Here is a 14,577-nt window from a genome sequence, read left to right as displayed (position 1 = left end):
GACGGGAGGGAAGCAAGGAGGACGGCAGAGGCAGGAGCAAAGCCTGCCTTGGCGGGTTTTGCTCCCTTCTTTGCTTTGCTCCCGCCGCAGGAAGCCCTATTCTTGCAGGAATCTTCCTGCAATGGGCTTCTAGTCCTGTATAATAAAAAGAGAAACATGCAATTAACCATCTCTCTGTTATGCTCAAGCCACGCCCACCAGCCAATCAGGAGTGAGTATGCAAATTAACCCAACTAAGATGGCCTTGGCCATGGAGCTGGAGCGAGCAGGAGGCTTGGGTTGCCCCCAGAGATGGAGGAAGCCAAGCTTCCCACCTGCTCTGGCAGGCCCTTGGCTCCACCCAAGGCACAAAGTTTCCATTTTAGAAGATAAATAAATCCCAGGTAAAAAAGGGGAATCTGGGAGCTTGGGTTGCTGGGGGGCATGGCCAGCCTGAAAATGGCCATCAGCCCCTCACCCAGGCTGGCCAGGCACCCCAGCGGGACCCCCACCCTGATCCTGGACACTCTTCAGGGCAAACCAGCTGGCCCCCACCGATGCACCAGGCCTCTATCCTATATAATAAAAGGGTAATATGCAAATTGACCCTAACAACAGAATGACTGGTCACTATGACACACACTGACCACCAGGGAGCAGATGCTCAATGCAGGAGATGCCCTCTGGTGGTCAGTACGCTCCCACAGGGGGAGCTCTGCTTAGCCACAAGCCAGGCTGATGGCTTCCAGCACAGTGGTGGTGGCAGGAGCCTCTCCCATCTCCTCAGCAGCGCTAAGGATATCTGACTTCAGCTTAAGCCTGCTCCCTGCTGGCAAGTGGACATCCCTCAAGGGATCCCGGGCTGCCAGAGGGATGTCTGACTGCCAGCTTATGCCCAATCCCCTGGGGAGCAGGCCTAGGCCAGCAGGTGGACATCCCCCAAGGGATCCCAGGCTGCGAGAGTGCACAGGCCGGGCCCTCCCCCTCCGAGTGCACAAATTTTTGTGTACCAGGTCTCTAGTGAAGAAATAAGGTAAAGAGAGAGAGGAGAGAGAAACAGTTCATAGTGACCTGTGGGAAAATATCCAGCAGTCTTAGATATATGTGTTTGGAGTCAGAAAGAGGATGGTGAGGGAGGACATAGTTGATTAAAGAACGGCCTGCCAGCCCTAACCGGTTTGGCTCAGTGGATAGAGAGTCAGCCTGCGGATTCAAGGGTCCCTGGTTCGATTCTGGTCAAGGGCACATACCTCAGTTGCAAGTTCCTCCCCAGCCTGGACCCTGGTTGAGGCATGTGCAGGGGCAACCAATCGATGTGTTTCTATCACATTGATGTTTCTCTCTGTCTCTTCCCATCTCTTCCACTCTCTAATAATCAATGAAAAAATATCCTCAGGAGAGGATGAAAATAAAGAAAGAAAAAGAAAGAAAGAAAGAAAGAAAGAAAGAAAGAAAGAAAGAAAGAAAGAAAGAAAGAAAGAAAGAAAAAAGAAAGAAAGAAAGAGAAAGAAAGAAAGAAGGAAAGAAAGAAAGAGGGAAGGAAGGAAGAAAGGAAGGAAGAAAGAAAGAAAAAAGAAAGAAAGAAAGAAAGAAAGAAAGAAAGAAAGAAAGAAAGAAAGAAAGAAAGAAAGAAAGAAAGAAGAAAGAAAGAAGAAAGAAAGAATTCATAAATGAAAAAAAAGACCCTGGATTAGGGAGTGTTGCCAGCCAAATCCATAAGCAACACTTGAGTGTATCCTCTGCTGGTGATTATAATGTAGGTAAACATGTCTATTGCCCTCAAACATCATTGGACTAGAGAGGAAGGACTCATCACAAATGCATCTTTCTTTTGCTCCCTACCCCCTGAGCATGGGGCGCTGGGTTCGGTCTAGTCTCTGGACCACCAGTGCCTTCGATGGGTCTCAGAGCAAGGGTGAGGTTGTGGGAGACAGCGGCAGATCTCACAGAGGCTGGGATCCTGGGTGCCTTCAGAATGGGGTCCCACCAACGACGGGGAGGGCCTGGGGCAGCTGCTGTTCCCACAGGGCATCCCCCAGGATCCCCAGTCTCAGGGCCATGAGAGCTCAGCTTGGATGGGTCTGAGAAGAGCACAAACCATGGGCTCTCGGGCACTGATACAGGAGAGCTGGCTGTGGCTGAGTGTCCCAGTGACCCCAAGGCCGTCCTTGCTTTGTGACATGGAGACTGAGGAGCTGGGTCTGTCCCCATTGCATCCCCCTTCCTTTAGCTGAGGAAGAGACACAGGACCTACCTGCCCCCTCACCCGCCACAGGGTCAATGCTAAGCTTTAGGAGCTTGCCCCTGAATGTCACCCTCCATGGGCACCCAGGGGGGCTCAGGCCCCCGCGTCTCCTGTCCCTCCCAGTGACACCGGCCTGGTTCCTGGTGTGGCCTGGGACTGTCCCCAGACGCTCATCAAATGCCAGGCAGGAAAATTCCAAGGCCCCGGGAGGACAGTTGAGCTCCAGGAAGTCGCTTCCCACACGGAAAAGCCTGGCCTCCACCAGAAAGACAGGTCCCCTGGGGTTTTCCCGTCTGGAGGGAGGCCGGGGGAACAATTAAATTGCTCTGGGTTCCCAAGGCTGCAGCCAATCCAGGCCCTTTATAAGGACTGAAGTGTGTCTCCCTCAGTCAGTGGCTCAGTTCCTGGCTCAACATGAGGCTCCACCTTCTCCTACTTGTGTTCCTCTTCGTGTTCCTGTTGTCAGTCCCAGGTAAGAGAGCAGGACAGAAGGGCATCACAGGACTTCTCTCTCTGTGTCCCCCTCCCTCCCTCTCCATCTCCGTCTCCTCTCTCTTTTTCTTCTACACACTCTTTGGATCAAAGGGACTGAATGGCTGATGAGATAGATGCAAGCACCCCACCCATCACCAAGGACGCAGGTCCAGAGCCTGACCCTGCAGGGCACAGCCACTCTGCATTTCCGAAGGCGCCCCAAGGGTGTACCTGCCAGCTCGTCTCTGGGCTCCAGGACCAGGTGCTGCTAACAGGGACACCTCAGTCAGCTGGCTTTTCTCATGTGAGAAAAGCAAGAAATTATGCCCTAGCCCCATGGTCGGCAAACTGTGGCTCGAGAGCTACATGCGGCTCTTTGGCCCCTTGAGTGTGGCTCTTCCACAAAATACCATGTGCGGGTGCGCACGTATAGTGCGATTGAAACTTCATGGCCCATGCACAGAAGTCGGTATTTTGGGGGCCTAGCCAGTTACTCAGTGGTTAGAGCGTTGATCCTTTAACTGAAGGGTTGTGGGTTCAATTCCCAGGCAGGGCCACGTACCTTGGTTGCAGGCTCGATCGCTGGCCTGGGACAGGGAGCGTGCAGGAGGCAACCAATCTCTCTCTCTCTCTCTCTCTCTCTCTCTCTCTCTCTCTCTCTCTCTCATGCGTGCCCTCCTCCCACTCCCCCCTCCCTTCCACTCTTTCGTTAAAAAAAAAAAATTATTTGGTTCCAGCCCAGAAGTGCAGAGTATCACTGTACAAATCTTTATACTAAAGTGAGGAGTCCTTGGTAACCCAGAGAATAGCAAGGCCCAGCCTCGACTGGGGAGCCACTGTTTGGGGCACCTCTGCGCCCCGTCTTCCCAGCTCAAAGGTCCTTCAACACACTCCTGCCATGGCTGCTCTTGGCTCAGGGCCAGGCAGCCCATGCACAGTGGCTCTGAAACCTGGATGCCAGCATTGTCCTTGCTCTTTCGTGTTAGGGAAACAGACCAAAAGGAGAGGAGGGAGGGAGAAGCGGGAGGCAAGGAGTAGACCTTAAATTATGTTGGAAAGCTCTTGTTTTATCTGTCTTCTTCTTGGCTGTATTCCAAGACAAGCCTTACCAGGGAGGGAGGTGGAGGGGACATGGCTTAGGAGGCGGGAGGAGCAGGAAGATGAGAGGGAAGGTGGGAGGGACTGAAGGGAGCCTCCCGGGAGGGTCAGGACCTGTGAGAACCGGACCAGTAGAGAGTTCTCAGAGATCAGAGACACCATCACGAAAGAGGTTTCTTTTTTTTTTTAAATTATTTTATTGACTTTTTACAGAGAGGAAGGGAGAGGGATAGAGAGAAACATCAATGAGAGAGAAACATCAATCAGCTGCCTCCTGCACACCCCCTCCTGGGGATGTGCCTGCAACCAAGGTACATGCCCTTGACCGGAATCGAACCTGGGACCCTTCAGTCCGCAGGCCGGCGCTCTATCCACTGAGCCAAACCAGTTAGGCACGAAAGAGGTTTCTTTCCACATGTTTTATTGATTTCAGAGAGGAAGGGAGGAGAGAGAGACATCAATGATGAGAGAGAATCATGGATCAGGTGCCTCCTACATGCCCCCCACTGGGCATGTGCCCTTGACAGATTCAAACCTGGGACCCTTCAGTCCACATGCCCACACGCTATCCACTGAGCCAAACTGGCTAGGGCATGAAGGAGGTTTTTAAAACTATCCTTATTTTCCATTGTGAGTTACTTAGATATTAAGTTCTCCTTAACCAATCCTTGCACCGGAAGAGGCATCTCAGCTCAAATACTTCACTGAGGAAATGATGGAGGAAACAAAGACGTAAACACTGACCCCTGCTGGCTGTGTCCCATCCTAAGAGCACTGGTTGTGTGTCACCTTGACTTCTTGGTGACTCTCTCTCCTTTGGAGGAACTGAAATGGTACAGACTCTTGTCCGCCTGTCCTGTCCCACAGCCACCGCTCAGAGTCTGTCCTGCCCTGGTTCTGGAAACACAAGAATCCTCTCCAACCTCAGCAGTTCTGGTCTCTGTCGGAAAACTGGACCCTAGGATCACAGCCTCACCTCTTCTCACCTCGATGGCGTAAACCCGCCTGAGGTTTCACTCAAGGGAACACTGACTCCAAGGGCCTCTCTGATATGGGGCTTTGATGTCTGACTCTCTTACCTTTTTAATTTTCATTTTAGGTTTTGCTCAACATAGTGATCCTCATTGCAATGAGAAAGGTGGAATCTGCTTGCACAAGAAATGCCCTAAAGGTAGTAGACCAATAGGCTACTGTAACATGCCAAGCCTCAAATGCTGCAAAAAATAGCAATTGGAGATGAAGAGGCTGCTGTCACTGATGATGCGTCGAAGTGTGTCCTTCACAAAGATGTGACATTTAAATAAAATTAAATCACATTAGACTCAGAATCTCGACCTCTTGTCCTGCTGGTTACTGCAAGGTGCTTGGTCACACAGGCCCATCTCTGAAATCCTGGAGGGCCTGTTCAGGCTCCTCTGTGAACTTCAGGGACCCCGTTGGGGGACCCATTGTGCTTTTCAGGTTTTTGGTGCCCTTAGAGTGACCTGAAGTCCACAGTCCTCCCTGTGCTTTCCTAAAGGGTGCACTCTGCTGTTGCTTCTCCCATCCTGCATGCCCTCACCTGCCCCACGGCACTCCCAACATGAGCCTCCCTCCCCCAGTGCCCACCAGAGCACCTCCTCCTCAGGACACCACTCCTGATCCCCACAGGAATTGGCCCCTCCCTCCTCCACGCTGCCCCAGTGCTCACTTCCTTTTGGTCCATGCCTCTCAATCGTGTGGGTCACGTTCTAATTCTCCACGTGGCTACAAAACCTCCACAGGGAGAGGACTTTGTCGAAGTCACTTACAAACAGTCTTTGAGGGGAAGCACTGCCTCATGCATTGTTATCAGTTGAGTGGCAACACGGAGTTGGACTAAGTGTTGCTCTCCAGGTGGACAGGATGGGAGTCAAGAAAACAGTCCTCTTTGAAAGTCCAAGGAAGTGCACTCTGATTTCTAATTTTATTTTTGGGCACTTCTGCACAGCATCCATCCATCCTTAATAATCAGGTTTTCACAAATTCTCATTTCACTCAAAGGCTCTGTGGTGATCAGCCTTGGGAACTGGGGGAGCCTCTGTCGTGCTTGATGCAAAACTATGGAAAGGAGGGTGGGTGCCAGCAGGAAATGGGTGGGAGTCTCTGAGAAGGTCATGGAGAGATGCTCTCCCCACCAGTCACCAGAAGAGGTTGTCTTGTCTATGTAAATCATGAACAAATGGGCTCATGCTTGGGCCCAAGGCCAACCTTTCATTGAGTCCTGGATCCCTTCTTTTGCTGACGGATGGACGAGACTCACCTGCTCTCTGTAAAAACTAAACACACCTCTTTCTTGACTATCATTCACCAGATATTGCCTCTTATCTTTGCCTAGTTTTTTTAGCAAAACCTTTTGGAAGTAGTGTCTGCACCATTCCCACCTCCCCTCATCCAGCTCCTAGGGGTTTGATGCCACTCAAGTCTGACTTGTTCCCACTTCTCCACCAACAGGACCCCTGTCCATATGAGATCATAATGCACCTGCATGACCTCACCCAGCCCTTCATCTGCCCATTGTTGATCTGACCTGGCCCCTAATTGTGAGGCCTTGGGCAGCTGCCTTAAGGGTCCCTGCCAGATGGACAGGCAGCAGTCCACCTGAGAAGAGTGAAGGAACCCATTGCAAGGTAGGTTTTTAGGAGAACCATACATGGTAGAAAAAGGGGTGGGACTATATGCCTAACATCTAGCAGAGGTCCTCAAACTTTTTAAAAAGTGGGCCAGTTCACTGTCCCTCAGACATTCAACACGTGCTCACTGCAGGCCCGGGATGAGTCAGCTGTTAAGCAGGACAAGCAGCGGCGGCAAAAACATCCGGCCGGCCAGATAAATGTTTTCAGCAGGCCACATTTGGCCCGTGGGCTGTAGTTTGAGGACGCCTGACTAGGGAGTCAATAAAAGTGCTTTCAGTGTACCAGCATAGTGGATGAGAATGTGGACAAAAGCTTTCAGTCTATAATTTTTTAATTATTATTATTATTATTATTATTATTATTATTAAAGTATTGTTGTTGTGGTCAAGAAAGTAAAAGCCTCACAGCTACAATGTAGAAGTAAATAGATTACTACACTTAGTCCATTTTTAGGTGAACATCACTAAACTACACTAGGTCTCTATTTAGTGAAAAATTCAGATGCTGATGCAGAGTTTCAGAAGCTTCCTTTAACCTTTGCTCCAGTAAGAGAGAATGGGAGAAATTATATAAACTTATGCATCCATGGTCCCATATAATAAGTGAAGTTTAGTGGGAATTGGGTGTATTTACCACAATTCTAGATTCTTCTTTAGACCATCTTTTCCTTCCATCCCAGAAATGACCAAAGTTGTACTACCAGCTTCTAATTTCATGGGCTCAAATAAGGCACAATTTGCTCAAATTTTAGTTATAAATTGCAGTGTTTTTCTGCAGTATTCCAGCTCTTGATGGGAGAAGCTAACAGCTGTGTGATCTCTGGGACCCGGAAGTCGCCTAAGAAGCCCTTCTTACATTGGGTTGATTCCCTGGGAGAAATGTGAGCTAGACCACAACCCTGCCTGCAGAGGGACTGGCCAGCCACTGACTCCCCTGACGTCCCTGATTCTGAGACACGACTCAGGAGAATGGTACTGTATCGTCATCAAATGTACAGGGAGAACCAGAGCTTTAAAAGGTTATTTCAAGATCACTCAGCTAATATGTGGCAGATCAAGGACTTTGATCCAAGGTCTATCTGATCCCAAAGCTCTTTAACTATTAAGTGAAATTCCTTTTGTTTTTATTCCCGAAAAGATCACTGCTGACTTTATGGCTCAGATGATTTCTTTGATGTCTGCATCTTGATCATAATATACCTTTCTACTCCCCAATATTAGTGGCAATTGTTCGATAAGTAAGGAACTCGAGTTCCCTGTGTCCCCTCTTTTCCTTCTTTCCTTCTTTATCACTCTTTTTAAAAATATACTTTTATTGATTTCAGAGGGAAAGGGAGAGGGACATAGAGATATAAACACCAATGATGAGAGAGAATCATTGATTGGCTACCTCCTGTAGCCCCTTTACTGGGGATCAAGCCCACAACCTGGGCATGTGCCCTTGACTGGAATTGAACCTGGAACCCTTCAGTCTACATACAGGTCTATCCACTGAGCCAAACCGGCTAGGGCCTTCCTTCCTTCTCTTTTTACCCTCCCTCATTTAGTTCCTCCATGCATTCATTCACCCATTATTTGGTTCCTCTATACTAGCTCTCAGTCATTTAAACATATATTTGACTACCTTCTCTATGCAGCCCACTGTTCAAAGTGCTGAGAATATGAGATAATAATAGGACATGTTACTTTAGTAACTCATGGCATGGTGAAGCCTAGAGTCATGAGCAATATGAAGTAAAACTGAGATGGAGAGAGGAAAGAGATGGAGAAGAATTTCAATATGTCCCTTTGTATTCTTCTGGCTTTACCACAATAATGCATTGATGTAAACCCTGTATTAAGAAATACTCTGGGCCCGACTGGCATGGCTCAGTGGTTGCGTGTTGAACTATGAACCAGGAGGTCATGGGTCCATTCATTCCTAGTCGGGGCACATGCCCAGGTTGTGAGCTTGATGCCCAGTAGGGGGACATGCAGGAGGCAGCGCATCAATGATCTCTCTCATCATTGATGTTTCTAGCTCTCACTTCCTCTCCCTTCCTCTCTGAAATCAATAAAAATATTTTTTTAAAGAAATACTCTGGGAAGAAATACTGCCATTTGGGACAATATGGATGGATCTTGAGAGTATCATGCTAAATGAATAAGGAGAAGGGAAAGCACAAAAACAGTATGATTTCACTCAGGTGTGGGCTATAAAACAGAAAGTGCCAATGAACAAACAAAACAAACTAACTCATGGACACAGACAACAGTATGGTGGTTACCAGAAGGAAGCAGATTGGGGTTGGTTGAAGAGGATAAAGGGGTCAACTATATGGTGACAGAAGGAGACTCACCTCTGGGTGGTGGGACACATGCCATGTAAACGATGTTATAGAAATGTCCACCTGAAACTCATGTGATCTTATTTAACCAACATCAGCCCAATACATTTCATTTTTAAAAATTTAACATAAAAAGAAAAAATTACTCTGGTCCCCAAAGTCTCACCTGGTTGAGATCTATGCAAGAGGCGGCATGGGTGCGATCTTGTCCAGAATGGATCAACCTTCTCTTAAATAGGAAGCACAAAAAGTTACTGACCGTAAAAAGGAGAAATTATTTTCATTTACAAAATTTCTCCTCCTTATTCACCTTCTAAAAAGGGAGTTTTTCTTCTTATTCCTAAAAGGGAAGCTGACATGCAATAAAGATAAATGAATAACTGGATGATTTGCAAAGCAAGTGGATTTTTTTCATTATTTTTTTCTCAAACAGAAAAAGCACCAAACCTCAAAGTCATAAGCAGAATGAGAATTGGTTAGAAAATGCTGACTAACGATAGAGGTCTTTTTCCTTTTCATCAGCCACAAACTTGGATCTGTCTACAGAGAAAACATTCTCCAATGACACCCAACCCCTCGCTGAGCAACTTCATTGGGAATGCAAGCATTTCCTCTCCTGCTGAATGTTTCAAACTCTTTTCCAGGTCACCTGCCTCCGTGGATGTGCACTGAAGAACCAGCCACCGCCAGACACTACCCGTTCATCCCATAATCTCAGGAATTTACTCACGATGAGGCTCCGATTCCTCCTCCTCCTCCTCCTCATTTGTTTCTCACAGACGGTGTCAGGTGAGCTGTGGATCTGGCTGGTAGGGTGACATGGTGGCTGATCTTGGAGCCGGGAGCAGAGAGGACTGAGCGGTTCCTGATCCAAGGATGCACTGACATGTGTAACAACCAATGAGGATGGTAGCTGAAAGAAGCGCAGTACAAAATCCTTGATGTGCCACTTATTAAAAAGATTTTCCCAAGGTTGCCCATCATTACTAGTTAGTAATAAACCCATAACTAACCACAGAGATAGATAACATTTACAGGGGGCTTTACAGTTTACAAACAACAACACGTCCTAATAGCAAACACTATTGACCGCTTCCTCTTGACCAAACACCACAACAAAACCTTTCCCCACCTCATAGCAGCATTTAGGTTGATGGGGCAGGTACTTTATGTCTGTCTCACAGATGAGAATAAGAAATGAAGTAAGTGCTCCCAATCACACAGATTGTATGAAGTGAAGCCCTTAACTCAAGCCCAAGTGGCTCTGGTTCCAAAGGCCATGTTTTCATTAAATAGTCAACAAGCCCAGAAAGTAAATGTATGTATTAAATTACATGGAAATGATTAATATGTTTTAGTATAACTATGGCCCAAGCAATACTTGGAACATCCTTGTGCTAAAATATTTGTTGTTGTTTATCTGGAATTCAAACTTAATGGGGTATCCCGTGTCTCCCCTGGTGACCTGATACATTTGTCAGCTCATGCCAGGTCACGCTATGGTGACAAGGACACCCGAATCTTGGCATCTCAAAGGAGCAAAGCTCTCATCTTGGTCACAGAGGAGCTCTGCTCACTGGAGCTGCTCAGAGCCAGCCACCACCAGTCACCACCAGGTCATCCCATAGCCCCAGTAATCCACTCACTATGAGGCTCCTGTTCCTCCCCTTCTCCTCCTCGTGTGTCTCTCACAGATGATGTAAGGTGAGCTATGGCTGCCTTTTCATCAATGCATAAAAAGATCCAAAAACTAATAAAGTTGAAAAGGCAGCCTCCACCCCCGCGAAGCTGCTGCTCTCTGTGTCCGAGGAAAGCGCTACCAGGGGTCCCATGCTCTGGGAGGACGTGTCACTTCTGCTCAAAATTTATTAAACAAACTAGTCCCACGGCCCCACCCAATTACACAAAGGGTAGATCCTACTTTGTGTCAAGAAAATGGCCAGACCCGGCCAGCATGGCTCAGTGGTTGAGCATTGACCCATGAAGCAGGAAGTCACGGTTTGATTCCTGATCAGGCACATGCGGGGGTTGCCCTTTAGACAAAGGAGATGCTTTAGGAAGCTTTCCTGGTGCAGCTTATCCTGAAAAGAGCCAGGAGGTAAATATTTCAGGCTTCAGGGCCATAAGGTCCCCATCAAGACAGCCCACCTCTGCTGTTGTAGACTCAAGGCGCCACGGACAATATGGAAACAAGGAGCCACTCGTCTTCCTATAAAATTGAATCTGTCATGGACACTCATATTTGAATTTCATGTCATTTTCACTTAAAACATGTGAAAACCATGCTAAGCTCGCAGGTTACGGGAAGGAGGTGGAGGGCTTTTGCCCTGTGGACATGATTTGCAGTCTCACTGTGCAAGGTGAATTCCGGCAGTTTTGGGGCACTATGCCTTTATTTAACTTTATGCTTTTTTCTTCACCTCCCCTGCTTTACAGGCTATGAAAAAAGAAAGAAAAACAAGGAATGTGAAGACATGGGGGGCGCCTGCAAGCACCAGAAGACCCACGGGTGCTCCATCCTGCCTGCAGAGTGCAGGAGTCGGAACAAGCACTGCTGCAGAGTCTAGCTCCCACACCACGGCGCCCCACCCCCCAGTCCTGCTGCTCGCCCTGCTGACTGCTCAATAAAGGCCTACCACTCACACGGGTCCTGGACTGGTTCTTCCCTGGATGGGCATGCTCAAATGGCAGGCCGTTGAATGGGGAGGGGGGAGCATTTAAGTTCTATGGTTGCTTACACCACTAACCAGCTGGTTGACTTCGGACAAGGCCATTCCTTCTCTAGTTCTCAGTCTCTGTACCTGCAACTATTGAAACTATTGTTCTCCAAGCCGCCTGCAATCTGTTCATGTGAGTCTGCATACCTGTGGGCTGAGGGTAAGAGTTCCGAGGGTGTGTGTGTGTGTGTGTGTGTGTGTGTGTGTGTGTGTGTGTGTGATGTGTGGAGAAGTCCCTTAGATTGTGTTCTCATTTTCTCACCCCTCAGTGGCTCTTGGGTATCAAGCCATGGCTCCCAGTTGATGACTGGGAGCCAGGGAAGCAAGCTAGGTCAGGGCCCTGAGGAGCAGAAAGCTTTCAGTTGGCACATAGGCATAATCCATAGGACCAGAGATTGCAAAAACCAGCCTATCGTTCCAAGGAGAACTGAGACTCAGAGACCTAGTGGTTTTTAAAAATATATTTTTATTGATTTCAACAAGGAAGGGAGAGGGAGAGAGATAGAAACATCAATGATGAAAGAGAATCATCGATTGCCTCCTGCATGCCCCACACTGGGGATGGAGCCTGCACCCGGGCATGTGCCCTGGCCAGGAATTGAATTGCAATTCCCTGGGTCATAGGTCAAAGCTCAACCACTGAGCAATACCAGCCGGGCCAGATGCAGTGATTATTTTCTTCTCCCCAAAGGTGCTGTCCAAATAGCAAGATTCCTTTAAAACCACGATGTTAGAACCCAAGAGATCATCTCCAGGCCGGCTGAGATCTGAATTGTAATGGAGAGCCTGCTGCTCAGACTGGGAAACGCAATCTTCTGCCCATGGGAATGGAGTGTCCCCCGTTTTGAAATGGTGGGGACATCGTTTCTTAGCAACAGTTATTCTTGGTGACTTCGTTTTTGTAACGAATCAACCGCTCACACATTTCACGCTCTAGGGCAGTGATGGCGAACCTTTTGAGCTCAGCGTGTCAGCATTTTGAAAAACCCTAACTTAACTCTGGTGTCGTGTCGCATATAGAATTTTTTTGATATTTGCAACCATAGTAAAACAAAGACTTGTATTTTTGATATTTATTTTATATATTTAAATGCCATTTAACAAAGAAAAATCAACCAAAAAAATGAGTTCGCATGTCATCTCTGACATGCGTGTCATGGGTTCGCCATCACTGCTTTAGGGAATGCGAAATGGAAAGGCTGCTTTGGAAGATAGATGGCAAGTGTGAAACATGCTGACCGCACGGCTCAGTCACCCTCCTGGATATTACCCTGGAGACATGAAATGTGTGCTCTGACTCAAAACCTGTGAGAAATGTTCATGGCAGCCTTTTCATAATTGCCAGCAAGGAGACACTAATGGGCATATACAGGGTGATCAGTGATTCTGGCTTAAATAATCTGGCTCAGGCTGCTAGGAGTGGCTGGAAGAGACGCTTAGTTGACTGAAACCCTAACTTAGTGACACATTAAAGAAAGTTGGGGTATCAGGACATCTGAAATACCCCTTAGAGAAAGGAACCCAGGACCGAGGGAGGAACATGGGAATTGATCTGTTACGTGTGACCACAGAGCACACTCTGGCTGGTCCTGAGAGGGCCCCGAGGACGTTCCCTTCACAAACAAAGGCATCAGCAACTTGTTCATGAGAAAAAGTCTATGGTGCTTGTCCTCTAGAATCGTGGGACATGGGGCAATCCCACCACTAGTGCCATTGAGGAGGTTAGACTATCAGAGGCCAAAGGCAATATGTGATGGCCTAGTCCGTGGTCGGCAAACTGTGGCTCGAGAGTCACATGCGGCTCTTTGGCCCCGTGAGTGTGGCTCTTCCTAAGCCTTAGGAGGACCCTAATTAAGTTAATAACAATTACCTACCTAGATAGTTTAAGTTTAAAAATTTTGTTCTCAAAAGAAATTTCAATCGTTATACTGTTGATATTTGGCTCTGTTAATGAGTTTGCCGACCACTGGCCTAGATAATGTGCACTCTAAGTCTAATTAACTGAGGAGTTAAAATAAAAAGTCTAATCTAATTATTAACTTAGACATGATCCTTGTAATAGACTTTGGTGTTGGAATGGTAATCAGAATGGCTTGAACCCCAGAGACCTTCAGCAATTTTGAGCGGATGAGGTTGTTGCTGGCATGGAACTAGGAGGGCAGTTTACCAGATGGCTGCAGAGGAAGTGCCCATAGGTTGCATCCCAACCCCCGGGCTTCCTTGGCATCTCCACCTTCTAGTCTCTCTCATCTCTGATTCCCCTCAGTCTCTGCTGCAAGCCTGGCCTCTGGGGCCTCAACCACCACCCCATCCCTCCTGATGTCTCCTAAACCACAATCTCCATTCTCGATCTCCTGCAGACTCTAGATAGGGACCCACTCCTGGAAACCCCCAACATCCAATGAGTCAAAGATAACAGCAACCTCTTCTCCCTCCCTCTCCACCTCCAAGGACCAACTCCTCATGCTTCCACTCTCAAAGGTATTGTCCATAACTGACCTCCCCTGCCTGTCATTGGCAATGTCTTACTTCCTACCCTTCATCTCCAACATTTCCACTTCAACTGTTGCATAATATCTCATGTGGCCTATGGATTTCTCATTTCTCCATCTCCTCTCCACGCCCTCATTTAAAATTCTCTCATGTTTCCCTGCGGCTTAAAAGGTAAAAATTTTCTTTAGAGTCCTCCATCCATTGGCCACACTTTCTCTAGCTTCATCTCTTACCATATTCTGGTTCGAGACCCACCCCTAACTGGGGGCAGTCACATCTTCAGTACTGTGCCCTTGCGCATTTTGTTCTCTTCATCTTGGAACTTATGTTACTTCTCCTTCAACTTTCCCTGCCTAATTCTCACCCATGTTTTAAGATCCAGCTCCTAGTCACCTTGTGGGATCATTCCTGACCCACCCAACTTGGATAAGACTTCCATGCTGTGTGTCTCAGCAGAGGAGACCTCAAACCCACGTTCCCAGCAATCTATGGGGGCAACCGGTCATTGGGTAGCAACAAAGTAAATGAACCAACGAGTGAAGAAAATGCTATCAGGAGGTCTCAGCCTTTCGAATTACTCAGAGCAGAAGG

At 47.8% G+C, this 14,577-nt stretch overlaps 2 long non-coding RNA genes across 2 annotated transcripts; both read left to right on the top strand.

The window, feature by feature from the left end:
* Positions 1–1,659: 1,659 nt before the first annotated feature.
* Positions 1,660–5,124, top strand: LOC132228803 (uncharacterized). The gene is made up of 2 exons (XR_009451446.1): positions 1,660–2,696; positions 4,896–5,124. It is a non-coding gene; the product is annotated as an uncharacterized LOC132228803 (long non-coding RNA).
* A 1,150-nt stretch (positions 5,125–6,274) lies between these two features.
* Positions 6,275–11,683, top strand: LOC132226489 (uncharacterized). The gene is made up of 4 exons (XR_009451068.1): positions 6,275–6,444; positions 7,228–7,421; positions 9,421–9,565; positions 11,213–11,683. It is a non-coding gene; the product is annotated as an uncharacterized LOC132226489 (long non-coding RNA).
* The last annotated feature ends 2,894 nt before the right edge of the window (positions 11,684–14,577 follow it).

This window comes from Myotis daubentonii, chromosome 2 (genome assembly GCF_963259705.1).
Source record: "Myotis daubentonii chromosome 2, mMyoDau2.1, whole genome shotgun sequence".
In the NCBI taxonomy this organism is placed as follows: Eukaryota; Metazoa; Chordata; class Mammalia; order Chiroptera; family Vespertilionidae; genus Myotis; species Myotis daubentonii.
Note: the sequence above shows the minus strand (reverse complement) of the source record. Positions and strands in the feature narration are given on the sequence as shown.